At 44.3% G+C, this 17,465-nt stretch overlaps 1 non-coding gene across 1 annotated transcript; it reads right to left on the bottom strand.

Moving 5' to 3' along the window:
• Positions 1 to 10,175: 10,175 nt before the first annotated feature.
• Positions 10,176 to 10,314, bottom strand: LOC119929184. The gene has a single exon (XR_005451321.1). It is a non-coding gene; the product is annotated as a small nucleolar RNA SNORA7 (small nucleolar RNA).
• Between the last annotated feature and the right edge of the window lie 7,151 nt (positions 10,315 to 17,465).

Here is a 17,465-nt window from a genome sequence, read left to right as displayed (position 1 = left end):
GCCCAGATCATTTTTCTACAAAAGCATTCTGGACATGTTTACCTATTCCTTAAGAAACTCCAGTGGTTACCCATCCACCTTGCATCAGACAAAAACTCCTCACCATTGGCTTTAAAGCACTCCACCTTGCCTCTTACTACCTCACCTCTCTACTCTCCTACTACAACCCAGCCTGCACACTTTGCTCCTCTAATGCTATCCTTCTCACTCTACCTTATCTTGTCTATCTTACCACCAACCCCTCGCCCACATCCTGTCTCTGGCCTGGACCATGTCCCTCCTCTAATCCGATTGACAGTGACTCTCCCTGCCTTCAAAGCCTTATTGAAGGCACATCTCCTCCAAGAGGCCTTCCCTGACTAAGCCCCCCTTTCCTCTTTTCCCACTCCCTTCTCCACTGCCCTGACTTGCTCCCTTTGCTCTTTCCTCCCTCCCAGCCCCACATCACTTTTGTCCATATCTGTAATTTATTTATACTAATGTCTGTCTCTGCCTCCAAACTGTAAGCTTGTGTGGGCAGGGAGTGTGTCTGTTTATTGTTGTATAGTACAGGAGAGAATTGAGGATGGAGAATCAAGTTTACCTCACGGAAGGAGACAATGTTAAACCACTTCCTTATTTTTATCAAGAAAACTACCAGAGCGATTGCTGATGGAGGTGGGGTATTCTGGGAGACATGTGTCCATGGCGTCGCTATGGGTCAGAAACAATTTGGGGGCATAAGACAAGACAAGACTCTCCCAAGAGTTTAATACAGTGCTCTGCACACAGTATGTACTCAAGAAATATGATTGATTGAATGAATGAATGGACGAATGAAAAGAGGAGGGAGGGATTTTCTTCCCTGCCTCAGGGCCACCAAATATTCATTCATTCATTCATTCAATCATATTTATTGAGTGCTTACTGTGTGCAGAGCACTGTACTAAGAACTTGGGAAATACAAATTGGCATCTTTTAGAGACGGTTTCCCTACCCAACAATGGGCTCACAGTCTAGAAGGGGGAGACAGACAACAACACCAAACAAGTAGACAGGGGTCAATACCATCATAATAAATAGAATTATAGCTATATGTACATCATTAATAAAAATAAATAGAGTAATAAATATGTACAAATACTTCATTCATTCATTCATTCACTGGTATTTATTGAGCGCTTACTGTGTGCAGAGCACTGTACTAAGCGCTTGGAAAGTACAAGTCAGCAACAATTAGGTAGAGACGATCCCTACCCAACAACGGGTTCACAGTCTAGAAGAGGGGAGACAGACTTCAAAACAAAACAAAAACGGGCATCAATAGCATCAATGTAAATAAATAGAATTATAGATATTTACACATCATTAATAAAATAAATAGAATAATAAATACACTCACATATACACAAGTGCTGTGGGGCAATGAGGGGAGTAGAGCAGAGGGAGGGAATTGGGGTGACGGGGAGGGGAAGCAGAGGAAACGGGGGGGCAATAATAATTACAGTATTTGTTAAGAGCTTACTATGTTCCAAGCACTGTTCTAAGCGCTGGGGTAAATACAAGGTAATCAGATTGTCCCACGTGGGGCTCACAGTCTCAATCCCCATTTTACAGATGAGGAGACTGAGGCACAGAGAAGTTACGTGACTTGCCCAAGGTGACACGGGTAGTAGAGTGCTCTGCACATAGCAAGCGCTCAATAAAGACCATTGATTGATTGATTGTGAGTCCCTGTCCCAAAAGGGACTCACAGCCTCAGGCACTGAATCCCCAGTTTACAGATGAGGAGACCAAGGCAGAGTAATGTTAAGTGACCTGCCCAAGGTCACCCAGCAGGCAACTGACAGCAAGGATGAGAACCCATGTCCTCTGACTCCCTGTCCTGTGAACTTTCCAACAGGTCATACCTGTATATATGTACATATGTTTGTATGTATTTATTACTCTATTTATTTTACTTGTACAATATTTACAAGTGCTGTGGGGAGGGGAAGAAGGTAGGGTAGAGGGAGGGAGGGGGGCGATGAGGAGGGGAAGAGGAGGAGAGGAAAAAAGGTGGGGCTCAGTCTGGGAAGGCCTCATGGAGAAGGTGAGCTCTCAGTAGGGCTTTGAAGGGGGGAATAGAGCTAGTTTGGTGGATGTGTGGAGGGAGGACATTCCAGGACAGAGGTAGGACATGGGCCAGGGGTCAACAGCGGGACAGGCAAGATCGAGGCACAGTGAGGAGGTTAGTGGCAGAGGAGCGGAGGGTGCGGGCGGGGCTGTAGAAGGAAAGAAAGGAAGTGAGGTAGGAAGGGGTGAGGTGATGGAGAGCTTTGAAGCCTAGCTCTGTTTTCCAGGTCATCTGAGACTCAATCAATCAATTAATGGTATTTATTGAGCCCCTGAAGCATGCTGAGCACTGTACTAAGTACTTGAAAGAGCATGGGCCTGAGAGTCAGAGGTCCTGGGTTCTTATCCCAGCTCCTCACTTATCTGCTGTGAGACCTTGGGCAAGTCACTTTAACTGTGCCTCAGTCACCTCATCTGTAAAATGAGGACGAAGACTGCGAGTCCTATGTGGCAAGGGGACTGTGACTGACCCAATTACCCTGTATCTACCCCAGCGCTTAGTCCATATTCCATTCTGCTACCCAAATCATTTTCCTTCAAAAACGTTCAGACCATGTTTCTCCACTCCTCAAGAAACTTTAGTGGTCCACCTGCACATCAAGCAAAAACTCCTCACCATTGGCTTCAATGCACTTAACCACCTCGCCCCCTCCTACCTCACCTCGCTGCTCTCCTACTACAACCCAACCTGCACACTTCACTCCTCTGGTACTAACCTTCTCACTGTACCTCGATCTCATCTATCTTGCCGAAGGCCTCTCGCCTACACCCTACCTCTGGCCTGGAACACCTTCCCTCCTCATATCAGACAAATAATTGCTCTCCCCCACTGCAAAGCCTTATTGAAGGCCCATCTCCTCCAGGAAGCCTTCCCTGGCTGAGCCCTCCTTTCCTCTCCTCCCACTCCCTTCTGCGCCACTCATACTTGCTCCTTCATTCATCCTCTCTCCCTTCCCCAAAGCACATATGCATATATCTGTTATTTATTTATTTATTTATTTATTTATTTATCTATTTATGTATGTATTTATTTATTTATTTATTTATTTATTTATTTATTTATTTATTTATTTTGATGTCTGTCTCCCCCTCTAGATTGTGAGCTTGTTGTGGGCAGGGAATGTGTTTGATGTGCTTAGTACAGTGCTTTGCACACAGTAAGAGCTCAATAAATATGATTGTTAATAATAATAAGTAATTAACAAATACCACAATCATTATTATTATTGTTACAATGTAATCATTCTGTCCTCACTAGGATCTTCAAGTCTACTGGGTAAGAAGGCATAAAGTACAAATAGAAGGGGTAGTAGATGTAAGTTTGCTAAATTGGAGAGAACTAGACCTTCTTTTTGTTAGATTCATTCAATCATATTTACTGAGTGCTGACTGTGTGCAGAGCACTGTATTCAGCGCTTGGGAAAGTACAAAATAACAATAAGCAGTTGAAGTTCTGGAATGGTGAAAAGGCAAACTGAGGTAAAATTGTACACAATCCCTGTAAACTTCCAACAGTCTCAAACACACCTTTCCTTTTACATATAATGATGGTATTTGTTAAGCGCTTACTATGTGCCAAGCACTGTCCTAAGCGTTGGGGGAGATACAAGCTTATCAGGTTGTCCCAGGTGGGGCTCACAGTCTTAATCCCCATTTTACAGATGAGGTAACTGAGGCACAGAGAAGATAAATGACTTGCCCAAAGTCACACAGCTGACAAGTGGCGGAGCAGGGATTAGAACCTATGACCTCTGACTCCCAAGCCCATGCTCTTTCCACTACACCATGCTGCTTCTCTGTGTTTATACTCCACTGCTTCCCCTTTCTGTAATTCATTTTAATGTCTGTCTTCCCCACTAGATTGTAAGCTCATCATTATTATTAACATTATTATTATTATATTTGGAAAGCACTTACTATGTGTCAAGCACTGTTCTAAGTGTTGAGGTAGATCAAACAATCAATCAAGCATATTTATTGAGTGCTTACTGTGTGCAGAGCACTGTACTAAGTGCTTGGGAAGTACAAGTTGGCAACATATAGAGACAGTCCCTACCCAACAGTGGGCTCACAGTCTAGAAGGGGGAGACAGAGAACAAAACCAAACATATTAACAAAATGAAATAAATAGAATAGATATGTACAAGTAAAATAAATAAATAGAGTAATAAATATGTACAAACATATATACATATATACAGGTGCTGTGGGGAAGGGAAGGAGGTAAGACGAGCGGGATGAAGAGGGGGACGAGGGGGAGAGGAAGGAGGGGGTTCAGTCTGGGAAGGCCTCCTGGAGGAGGTGAGCTCTCAGTAGGGCATTGAAGGGAGGAAGAGAGCTAGCTTGGCGGATGGGCAGAGGGAGGGCATTCCAGGCCAGGGGGAGGACGTGGGCCGGGGGTTGACGGCGGGACAGGCGAGAACAAGGCATGGTGAGGAGATTAGCGGCAGAGGAGCAGAGGGTGCGGGCTGGGCTGTAGAAGAAGGGAAGGAAGGTGAGGTAGGAGGGGGAGAGGTGCAAGGTAATCAGGTAGGCCACTGTCCCTGACCCACTTGGGGCTTACCTTAAGCAGGAGGAGGAACAGGCATTTACTCTTCATTTTACAGTTGGGGAAACTGAAGCACAGAGAAGTTAAGTGACTTGCCCAAGGTCACAAAGCAAGCAATTGGCAGAGTTGGTGTTAGAACCCAGGTTATCTTACTACCAGGCCCGTGCTCTTTCCACTAGGCCATGCTGCTTCTCACTAGAGAAGCTCAAGGGCTTTGGAGTCAGCGGTCATGGGTTCAAATCCTGACCCCTCCAACTGTCAGCTGTGTGACTTTGGGCAAGTCATTTCACTTCTCTGTGCCTCAGTTACCTCATCTGGAAAATGAGGATTAAAACTGTGAACCCCTCCCCATGGGACAACCTGATCACCTTGTAACCTCCCCAGTGCTTAGAACAGTGCTTTGCACATAGTAAGCGCTTAACAAATACTATCATTATTATTATTATTATTAGGCCATGTTGCTTCATTCATTCATTCATTCAATCGTATTTATCGAGTGCTTATTGTGTGCAAAGCACTGTACTAAGCACTTGGAAGAGTACATTATAACAAAAAGCAGGCACATTCCCTGCCCACAACAAAGTTACAGTCTACAGGGGGAGACAGACATTCATATAAATAAATAAATTAAAGAAATGTACCTAAGTGCTGTGGGGCCAAGAGGGGAGATGTATAAAGGGAGCAGGTCAGGGTGAGAGTGGGAGAAGAGGAAGGGAGGGTTTAGTCATGGGCAGGGTTCCTGTTTACCAACTCTATTGTACTGTGATCTCCCAAATACCTAATACCATGATCTGCACAAAGTAAGTGCTCAGTAAATACCATTGATTGATCGTGATGCCTAATAGGGCTCAGTGAAGAAGGTAGTGTGCCTTACTAGGGGAAATGACAGTGGGTGTGCTACCAGTGCAGGAAAGGTACTAGAAATCACTATTCTGTAAATATAGTTCCATCAAATATTATGGATAAAATGGTAAGTTGTTTTTGTAAAGGCTGTAGAGAAGCAGTGTGGACCATGGGGCTGGAGTCAGAAGATGTGGGTTCTAACACTGGCTTGGCCATTTGCCTGCTGTGGGACCTTGGGCAAGTAAATGCTTAACAAATACCATCATTATTATTACCTTCTGTATACCTTAGTTGCCTCATCAATCATTGGCATTTATTGAGTGCGTACTGAGTGCAGAGCGCTGTACTAAGCACTTGGGAGTGTACAATACAACAGAGTTGGTAGAAATGTTCCCTGCCCACAGCGAGTTTACTGTCTAGAGAAAGAGATAGATATTATTATTATGGTATTTGTTAAATGCTATGTGCCAAGCACTGTTCTAAGCACTGGGGTAGATACAAGGTAACCAGTTTGTCCCACGTGGGGCTCACAGTCTTAATCCCCATTTTACATATGAGGTAACTGAGGCACAGATAAGTTAAGTGGTTTGCCCAACATCACACAGCAGACAAATGATGGAGCCAGGATTAGCACCTACATCCTCTGACTCCCAAGCCTGTGCTCTTTCCACTAAGCCACGCTAATATAAATAAATAATTTAGAGATATGCACATAAGTGTACATCTGTAAAATGGGAATTAAATACCTGTTCTTTTTCCTCTTTAGCATGAGTCCCACATGGGACAGGGATTCTGTCTGATTTGATTATATTGTATCTACCCCAGTGCTCACTACAATGCATAGCACATGGGAAGCAGCATGGCCTATTGGAAAGAGTATGGGCCTGCAAATCAGAGGTCCTGGGTTTTAATCCTGTCTTTGCAATTTACCTGCTTTGTGATCTTGGCCAAGTCACTTAACATCTCAGCGCCTGAGTTCCCTCATCTGCAAAATGGGAATTCAGTACCTGTTCTCAGTCAGTCAGTTCTATTTATTGAGTGCTTATTGTGTGCAGAGCACTGCACTAGGTGCTTGGGAGAGTACAATATAACAATAAACAGACACATTCCCTCCCCATAATGAGTTTACAGTTCTCCCTCCTACTTACTTTGTGAGTCCCATGTGGAACCTGATTATTCTGTATCTACTCCAGCATTTGGTACAGTTTGGTTTATAGTAAGCACTTGACAAATATCACATGTGTGTGACTTTGGGCAAATCACTTCACTTCTCTGTGTCTCAATTCCCTCATCCATAAAATGGGGATTAAGACTGTTAGCCCCACATGAGACAAACTTGATTACCTTGTACACCCCCAGCGCTTAGAACAATGCTTGGCATATAGTGCTTAACAAATACCATAATTATTATTATTATCACATGCTAAGAGCTTTACATATACCGCAATAATTACCAGTAAGAAAGGCCATAATAGAGCAAGTCATTTAACTTCTCTGTGCCTCAGTTACCTCATCTGTAGAATGGGGTTAATATTGTTTACCCCGTGTGGGAAATGGATTATGTACCACCAGATTAGTTCGTATCTACTCGGTGCTTAATACAGTGCCTGGCACATAGTAAGCCCTTAACAAATACTATAAAAAAGGTGGGGAGGGGGGCGGGGGGGTTAAACTGAATAAGAGCCTATGTTAAAGGAATGATGGGTTTAAAAAACACCTCAGGATAAAAATGAATAATGGTGAAAATGATCATGGGAATGTGAGGATGGCTGTTTGGAGACAGAAGATTATTTGGCTAAAGCTGTGCATAAGGGAAGAATGGCCAGCAACTGGAAAGGTAGCTCCTCCTAGTGGACAGAGACACATGAGCTTTTTAAAAAATCAAAAAATGTACATAAAATAAACTCTTAATTCTATTTCTGGTGAAAATAATTTAGGAAATATGGCCTCCTCGTGGCTCAGTGGAAAGAGCATGGACTTTGGTGTCAGAGGCCTTCCCAGACTGAGCCCCTTCCTTCCTCTCCACCTCGTCCCCCTCTCCATCCCCCTCATCTTACCTCCTTCCCTTCCCCACAGCACCTGTATATATGTATATATGTTTGTACATATTTATTACTCTATTTATTTATTTATTTATTTTACTTGTACATATCTATTCTATTTATTGTATTTTGTTAGTATAGTTTTGTTCTCTGTCTCCTCCTTTTAGACTGTGAGCCCACTGTTGGGTAGGGACTGTCTCTATATGTTGCCAACTTGTACTTTCCAAGCGCTTAGTACAGTGCTCTGCACACAGTAAGCGCTCAATAAATACGATTGAATGAATGAATGAACGCTGGGGTGGCTCCCAAGGAGATCGGGTTGGATGCAGGCCTTGTCCTGCAGTGGGCTCTTACCATGTGTATTACTCCATTTATTTATTTATTTATTTATTTAGCTTATATTACTCTTTATTTACTTATTTTATTTGTACATGTTTATTCTATTTATTTTACTTTGTTAATATGTTTTGTTTTGTTGTCTGTCTCCCCCTTCTAGACTGTGAACCCACTGTTGGGTAGGGACCGTCTCTATATGTTGCCGATTTGTACTTCCCAAGCACTTAGTACAGTGCTCTGCACACAGTAAGCGCTCAATAAATACGATTGAATGAATGAATGAATGAATCCCGGCTCCACCAATTGTCAGCTGTGTGACTTTGGGCAAGTCACTTAACTTCTCTGTGCCTCAGTTACCTCATGTGTAAAATGGGGATGAAGACTGTGAGCCCCCCGTGGGACAACCTATCACCTTGTAACCTTCCCAGCACTTAGAACAGTGCTTTGCACATTGTAAGCTCTTAATAAATGTCATTATTATTATTATTAACCTGAGATTTAATAGACTGTATTAGTATAAATGGCAAATGCCTTTGCATAAATGTGGGAACTGAGACATTTCTGCACTAGAGCTTAAAATTCTATAATTTTAACCCTATCAATCAATCAAGCATATGTATTGAGGGTTTATGTGTGCAGAGCACTATACTAATCGCTTGGGAGAGTACAATTACAAGAGGGTTGGTAGACACATTCCCTGACCACAAGAAGTTACAGCCTAGAAGGGAAGACAGACATTAATCAGTGGTATTTATTGAGCGATTAGTGTTTGCAGAGCACTGTACGAAGCGCTGGGGAGAAAACATTGTAATAGAGTTGATGGGTTCCCTGCCCACAGTGAGTTTACAGCTTAGAACGGGAGGCAGACATGAGGGTGGGGTGAATAAAGGGTGGAAATCCTAGCTATGATTTTGTCACCTTCTATCAACCTAAGCAAACTTCTCAATCTCAATTTTATCATTTGTCAAATGAAGTAAGAATATAGCATTTATCTGGATCTCAAAAATGTTGGGAACTTTAATTAGCTCACTTCCCCATATAGAATGCCCTGGAGGTGAACTTTTTTTTAACATTCTGCCCTTGTCAAGCTCCAGACATTCCTGTAGATACTCTGCTTTCTGATTAGCTTAGTCACACAGAATAGACATGCATATGGTGAATTCAGTTGAAAGGAAGAATTTCCATAAACTTTTTAATGAATGACTGAATTAGTCAAGAGTATTCAGCTCCTATTGTGCACAGAACACTATACTACATGCTTGGGAAAATACAGTAGCATTAAGTAAATATAATCCCTACCTTCAAGGAGTTTACAATCTAGTGGGGGAGATTTAAATAAAGTAGATCAATCAATCAGTGGTATTTATTAAGCACTTACTCTGTGCAGAACTCTGTTCTGTGATCTTGGGAGAGTATAATTCAGTAGAGTTGGTAGACATGACCCCTACTCTCTAAGAGTTTACAGTCTAGCAAGGGAGACACATATTGAAGCAAATTACAGGTAAGGTCACACGGTAGGCAAATTCCAGAGCTGAATTAGAACTCAGGCCCTCTGACTCCCAGGCCTGTGTTCTTTCCACTAGGCCACATTGCTCCAAACTAGGAAGAATAAAAACTATTCAGACCTCCTGAACGAGATGTGATCTCAAAAGGGGTTTGAAGGTGGGGAAAGCCTGGTCAGTTGAATGTGAAGGGAGTGGGGCCAAAGGGGAGCGGTTTGAACATAAGACTGCGAATGTGAGGGTGGGGAATTTGAAAGCTCATAGGAGCTCTCACAGCTGGGCCCTGGGGGGGCAGGGGGGAGAAGGAGAAGGAGGAGGAGGAGGAGGGGGGGGAGGAGGAGGGGGGGAGGAGGAGGAGGAGGAGGAGGAGGAGGAGGAGGGGGAGGAGGAGGAGGGGGAGGAGATGATGATGATGATGATGACGATGATGATGATGATGACGGCTCTCCTGTCTTTGGACATGGTTATGGTAACAGGGAGTTGCTCCCTCCCTGACTGGGGATGGGAGAGGACCCTAGCAACCCTGGCCACCCAATGGGAGCCAATCAATCAATAGGAGCACTTACTATGTGCAAAAACCTGTACTAAGTGCTTGTCTTGTCTTATGCAATGGAGTTGTCTCTGACTCCATGGACACATCTCTCCCAGAACGCCCCACCTCCATCTGCAAACGTACTGGTAGTGGATCCATAGAGTTTTCTTGGTAAAACTATGCAAGTGGTTTACCATTGCCTTCTTCCATGCAGTAAACTTGAGTCCCTACCCTGAACTCCCTCCTATGCTGCCGTTGCCCAGCACAGGGGAGTTTTGACTTGTAGCAGATTGCCTTCCACTTGCTAGGCACTGCCCAAGCTAGGAATGGAATGGTTATGCCTCTGCTTGACTCCTCCCTCCTGTAGCTGAGACTGGTAGAGTACTGGAAACTCTCCAGGTGCGATCCTGAGAGAGGACTAGGTGCTTGGGGGAATCTAATGCAGCAGAATTGATAGGCATATTCCCTGCCCACTGAGGTCCAACTCCCAGCTCATCAGCACAGGCTCTGGAGGAGCAACCTGAGTGAAGAAGGTCTTCTTTTCCCTCCCCTCAAAGCAGGAAAACTCCTGCAGCTCCTCACCAGACCCAGGATCCGCTGGTGAGCTGAAGAAACACGGGCACTGGGTTAGCCCATCCCCTTGTAGCAGCCTGGGACTGTGCCCTGGTGACAGACATGGAGTAGTAGAAGGGCACAGGCCTGGAAGTCAGAGAGTCATGGGTTCTAATCCCACCTCCACTAATAATAATAATAATGATGATGACACTTGTTAAGCGCTTACTATGTGCAAAGCACTGTTCTAAGAGCTGGGGGGATATAAGGTGATCAGGTTGTCCCACGGGGGGCTCACAGTCTTAATCCCCCCTTTTACAGATGAGGTAACTGAGGCCCAGAGAAGTTAAGTGACTTGCCCAAGGTCACACAGCAGACATGTGGTGGAGCCAGAATTTGAACCCACGACCTCTGACTCCCAAGCCCGGGCTCTTTCCACTGAGCCAGGCTGCACTACTTATCTGCTGTGTGACTTCAGGCCTCAGTTACCTCATCGGTAAAATGGGAATTGAGACATTGAGCCCCACACAGGACAGGGACTGTGTCCTACTTGATTTGCTTGTATCCACCCCAGTGCTTATTATAATAATAATAATAGTAATAATAATAATGATAATAATGGCATTTGCTAAGTACTTACTATGTGCCATGCACTATACTAAGAGCTGGGGTGGATATAAGCAAATCAGGTTGGACACAGTCCCTGTCCCACATGGGGCTCACAGTTTTACTCCCCATTTTACAGACAAGGTAACTGAGGCACAGAGAGGTATGCCTAAGTCCACATAGCAGACAAGTGGCAGAGCCAGGATTAGAACCCATGACTTTTTGACTCCCAGGACCATGCTCTATCCTCTATGCCATTCTGCTTCCCCCAGCACTTATATAGCGCATAGAAAGTGCTTAACAAATACCATCATTATTAAGTGAGAAGTCCCTTATTTGTTCTTCTTTAATTAAAAAAAACTGACAAAATATAAGTACATATTTGACTTTTCTCTTTTCCTTTTCCTGCATGGAACCACGGGGGCTGCTCCTGCCACGAAGAAGCAACGTGGCACAGTGGAAAGAGTACGGGCTTTGGAGTCAGAGGTCATGGGTTCAAAACCCAACTCCGCCAATTGTCAGCTGTGTGACTTTGGGCAAGTCACTTAACTAGTCTGGGCCTCAGTTACCTCACCTGTAAAATGGGGATTAAGACTGTGAGCCCCCCCATGGGACAACCCGATCACTTTATAACTCCCCAGCACTTAGAACAGTGCTTGGCACATAGTAAGTACTTAATAAATGCTATTATTATTATTATTATTAACTCCCCAGTTGGCCAGAGCTGACCCCAGCGAGGGCCAGCCCACATCTAGGGGCCCGGTGGCATCAGCACCCACCCCAGTGTCCACACCAGCCCCGCCCCCCGCCTCCATCATGGCTACACAGATACAAGTGGGAGGCAGGCACCAGGCTGGTTTCAGATTGTGTCATGACTGGCAGAAGTCAATCATAGGGGAGGTGGTGCCATGCCTCTTCTACTAGGGATTGGTAGATTTGCTAGGGTGCCCAGACACTATTGTAATCCAAACAAACACCTCTTATGCAAATAAAAAATAATAATAATAATGGCATTTGTTAAGCGCTTACTATGTGCAAAGCACTGTTCTATGCACTGGGGAGGATACAAGGTGATCAGGGTGTCCCACATAGGGCTCACAGTCTTCATCCCTATTTTACAGATGAGGTAACTGGGGCACAGAGAAGTGAAGTGACTTGCCCAAAGTCACACAGCTGACAAGCGGTGGAGCCAGGATTAGAACCCATGACCTCTGACTCCCAAGCCCGTGCTCTTTCCACTGAGCCACGCTGCTTCCAATGATACCCCCACTGCGGACCCGTCCCCCAATCTCAGCAATTAGTACAATGCTCTGCACACAGCAAGTGCCTAATTAATATTACTACTACTAGTAGTATTACAATACAATGTGTGTCCTTCAAGGCCCTGATCTGGGTCCTCTTCCTTTCTTAATTCACACTCATTCCTTTGGGGAGCTCATCTGTTCCCTTGGAAGCGGCGTGGCTTAGTGGAAAGAGTATGGGCTTGGGAGTCAGAGGCTGTGGGTTCTAATCCCGACTCTGCCACTTGTCAGCCGTGTGACTTTGGGTAAGTCACTTAACTTCTCTATGCCTCAGTTACCTCATCTGTAAAATGGGAATTAAAACTGTGAGCCCCACGTGGGACAACCTGGTTACCTTGTGTCTCCCCCAGTGCTTAGAACAGTGTTTGGCGCATAGTAAGTGCTTAATACTATTATTATTATTGTTATTATTCTTATTATCTTTATGAGAAGGACTCCCAAATCTACTTTGCTAGCCCTGACCTCTCTCCTTCTTTGCAGTCTCACATTTCCTCCTGCCTCCAGGGCTTCTCTGCATCAATGTCCTGCTGTCAGCTGTCACCGCAAGTTCTAAAACTGAATTCCCCATCTTCCCCCACAAATTCTCTCCTTCATCTAACTTTTCCATCCCAGTTACTACAACCACCCTCTCTGTCTCTCAAGCCTGGAACTTGGCATTATCCTGACTCTTCCCTCTCTTTCAATTTCCATATTCAGTCTGGCATCCAATCCTTCTGGTTCAAGCTCCTCAACATTTCCAGAATCCATCCCTTCCTCTCCACCCAACTGCCACTATGCTGGTCCGGGTATTTAATGTACTTACCATTAGCCCACTCACTGATTTCCCAGCCTCCTGCCTCTCCCCTCTCCAGGCCATACTTTACTTTGCTGCCTAGATCATTTTTTTAAAGTGTCATTCTGCTCGTCTCCCCACTCTTCAACTATTTCCAGTGGTTTCCCCATTCTTCTTTGCATGAAACAGAAACTCCTGGCAAATGACCTTAAGGCAGTCAGTCAGCTTTCACCCTCCTACTTATTTATCTACTTTCTTCTTACACTATACCCAGCTCACATTCTTCATTCCATTCAAGCTAACCTACTCAATGTGCCTTGTTCTCCTCTTTGCCACAGCTGACCTCTGGCTCACACCCTCCCCATTGCCAGCAATTCCCTCCCCCTTCTCATCCTTCAGATGACTGCTCTCTCCTTCTTCCAAGCCCTTCTGAAATCCTATCTCCTCTAGGAGACCTTCCCAATTACTAATCTCTAATTACAAATTACTAATTTACTAATTCCTAATCTTTCTGATTACTAATTCGCCATATACTTGCCAACTGCCATCTCAGCACTTCTCTGCCACCTTAGTATTTTAAGTACTCATTCATTCATTCAATCATATTTATTGAGCGCTTACTGTGTACAGAGCACTTTACTAAGTGCTTGGGAAATACAAGTTGGCAACATATAGAGACGGTCCCAACCCAACAATGGGCTCACAGTCTAGAAGGGGGAGACAGACAACAAAACAAAACATGTGGACAGGTGTCAAGTCATCAGAACAAATAGAATTAAAGCTAAATGCAAATCATTAACAAAATAAATAGAATAGTAAATATGTACAAGTAAAATAAATAGCGTAATAAATCTGTACAAACATAAATACAGGTGCTGTGGAGAGGGGAAGGAGGTAGGGCGGGGGGAGGGGAAGGGGGAAAGGAAAAAGGGGGGCTCAGTCTGGGAAGGCCTCTTGGAGGAGATGAGCTCTCAGCAGGGCTTTGAAGGGAGAAAGAGAGCTAGCTTGGAGGATGTGTGGAGGGAGGGCATTCCAGGCCAGGGGGAGGATGTGGGCCGGGGGTCGACGGTGGGGCAGGCAAGAATGTTGTACAATGAGGAGGTTAGCGACAGAGGAGTGGAGGGTGCCGGCTCGGCTGTAGAAGGAGAGAAGGGAGGTGAGGTAGGAGGGGGCAAGGTAATGGAGAGCCTTGAAGCCTAGAGTGAGGAGTTTTTGCTTGATGCGTAGGCGGGCAGCCACTGGAGATTTTTGAGGAGGGGAGTAACATGCCCAGAGCGTTTCTGTACAAAAATAATCCTGGCAGCAGAATGAAATATAGACTGAAGTGGGTAGAGACAGGACGGTGGGAGATCAAAGAGGAGGCTGAAGCAGTAATCCAGTCGGGATAAGATGAGAGACTGAACCAGTAAGGTAGTGGTTTGGATGGAGAGGAAAGGGCGGATCTTGGAGATATTGTGGAGGTGAGACCGGCAGGTTTTACCTGGTTTCACAAGCTCCACTGTAGATGTGTACAGAACTTCATGCTCTATTACTTCTTCTTATCTGTAATTTATTTTAGAACCTTGGTTATGCTCTTTACAGCTCTCCAGGATCTGTAATTCTGCATAAATCATGCCTACTATATTGCAATGCAGGTTGATGTCATGAGTTTCTGGGAATTCACACCTAACAGTGTTCTTCAGGAATAAATCCAGAGGGGTTCTGGCTAGGGTTTTGCTGGCACTGCCTAGGAGAAAGATCAGCATGGCCTTGTGGAAAGATCATGGACCTGGGAGTTAGAGGACCTGGGTTCTAATAATAATAATAATAATAATAATAATAATAATAATAATAATACTTTACTATGTGTCAAGCACTGTACTAAACTGTACTAAACACTGGGGTAGTAACAAGGTAATCACATCCCATAGGAGGCTCACAATCTAAATTGGAGAGAGACCAGGTATTGAATCCCCATTTAGCAGATAAAGGAACTGAGTCACAGAGGAGTTAAGTGATTTACCCAAGATCACACAGCAGACAAGTAGTAGAAGTGGGATTAGAACCCAGGTCCTCTGACACCCAGGACCATGCTATGCCACACTGCTTCTTGGATTCCAACTCTGCCACATGTCTGCTATGTGATTTTGAGCAACTCACTTCTCTGTGCCTCAGTTTCCTCATCTGTAAAATGGGGATTAAATCTTACTCCCTCCTACTTAAATTGTGAGTCCCTTGTGGACAAGCACTGTGTCCAGCCTAATTATCTTTTATCTACTACAGAGCTTGGCACATAGTAAGAGCTTAGCAAATGTTATTATTATTAATAATTATTATTATTATTAGTGGAGAACAGTGAGATGGTATAGTAGATGCCACATTTTTCTTTATGACTCTGATCATAATGGGAACTTTTAATGTTAGGCATTTCTTCATTGTTCCACATTTTGATTAATAAGCCATGCAAGTGACTAAGCAGTAAATCTCCTTGCTTGCAGATTTCAGCAGGAAAACATCAGATCTAGGAACTTTACCATTTTTCATGGCTTTGACTGCAGGGACAGCTTTGATCTCAAAAGTTATGACTAAGCTTTTTAGATCATCATTGAATTGGGATTGGCCATTCTGTTGGCTCTCCTTCTTGTCTGCAATGACACCTATTCTTATCACTCTACAGTCCACTGACCAAGCTGAGACAACAAACTATTTATAACAATTAATGGAGTGAGACTGATATTTGAGATATAAAGCAGCCTTGCTCAGTGCTCAATGGCCAACACAATGGCACAAACCTTTGATCAGTCATTCAATCAAAAATATTGGCTGAGTACCTATTCTATACAGAGCACTGTACTAAGCACTTGGGAGAGTACAATAGAGCTAGTAATGATAATAATAATTATGGTTTTTGTTAAGCACTTACTATGTGCCAGGCACTGTTCTAAGCCCTGGGGTAGATACAAAGTAATCAGGGTGGACACAGTCCCTATCCCATGTAGGGCTCACAGTCTCAGTCCTCATTTTATAGATGAGGGAACTGAGGCACAGAGAAGTGAAGTGACTTGCCCAAGGTCACACAGCAGACAAGTGGAGCCGGGATTAGGACCCATGACCTCTGACTCCCAAACCTGTGTTCTTGCCATTAGGCCATGATCCCTACCCTTGAGGACCTTACATTCTAGTGGAAAAGGGAAGGAGCAGCAGTTTAGGCTAGTGAGGGAAATACTACACTTTACCCCAGAGAGAGATAATAATAACTGTGTTTTTTTTTGTTAAACGCCTACTATGTGCCAGGCACTGTACTAAGCACTGGGGTGGACACAAGCAAAACTGGGGTGGACACAAGCAAAGCAGGTTTAGACACAGTTCGTACCCCATATGTGGATCACAGTCTTAATCCTCATTTTACAGATAGGGTAACTGAGGCACAAAGAAGTTAAGCGACTTGCCCAAGGTCACACAGAAGACAAATGGCAGATCTGGGATTAGAACCCAAGTCCTTCTGACCCCCGAGCCTGTGGTCTATCCATTAGACCAGGCTGCTTCCCCAGCTATGGCAGTGCTTAATGACAGAGCTATAGTTTCTTTTCTCCTCTCTTTGGGTCCCAGCTTCCCCAGTGTTACTTTTGTGTTGTGAGAGCCCCTCAATCTCCAGCTAATCTCCTGCTTCTCTTTAGCTCCAAGCCCAGGTCTTCTCTCACTTCCACCAATAATCTATTACTGCTTCTAGTTCCTGTACTTAACCAAAATGTTTCAGCTCCTGTATTCTTCACTCTGCTGGTGGGCAAGGGACAGTAGGAGAGAAAAATTTTAAAAACCCAATTACTGAGGCCCATGGTGGGGGGAACCAAAATGATAAATAGTAACTGGCTTTAGTCAAGGAGTCTGAGGAACAGAGAACCCTAGAAAAAGAAGGTGACAGTTTTGCCTTTGCCAATAATATTTATTAAGCATTTACACAGTATAAAGCACTGCTCTGAGTGCTGGGAAGAATACAGGGAATATTCATTAGACCCAGCCCCTGGTCCACGAGAGGCTCCCAATCTCAAAGTGAAGAGAGAGTATCAACCTACAGGGTAAGGTCAGTGACTGAAATGGGGGAATAACGAAAAGCCAACAGAATAAAATAATTGAACATTTTTAATAGCAAAAAATGTAGCAGTACTCTTCTGTAGTTCACTGAACATGGCTCTGCTCCAGGCAGGGGCTTCTCAAAATCTGCTTGTTACTTCCTTAACAGGTAGTTAGCAGAGGGCTGATTGGAGGCAGGAGGGCTTTAGCAGCTCAAGGATTAAATTGGCGTAAGAGGTGAGGAGAACAAGGCCAGATGAACCATAGTAAATAGGAACAACTGCTCT

Source organism: Tachyglossus aculeatus, chromosome 5 (assembly GCF_015852505.1).
Source record: "Tachyglossus aculeatus isolate mTacAcu1 chromosome 5, mTacAcu1.pri, whole genome shotgun sequence".
Classification (NCBI taxonomy): Eukaryota; Metazoa; Chordata; class Mammalia; order Monotremata; family Tachyglossidae; genus Tachyglossus; species Tachyglossus aculeatus.
This window is presented reverse-complemented; position numbering and strand designations above follow the sequence as displayed.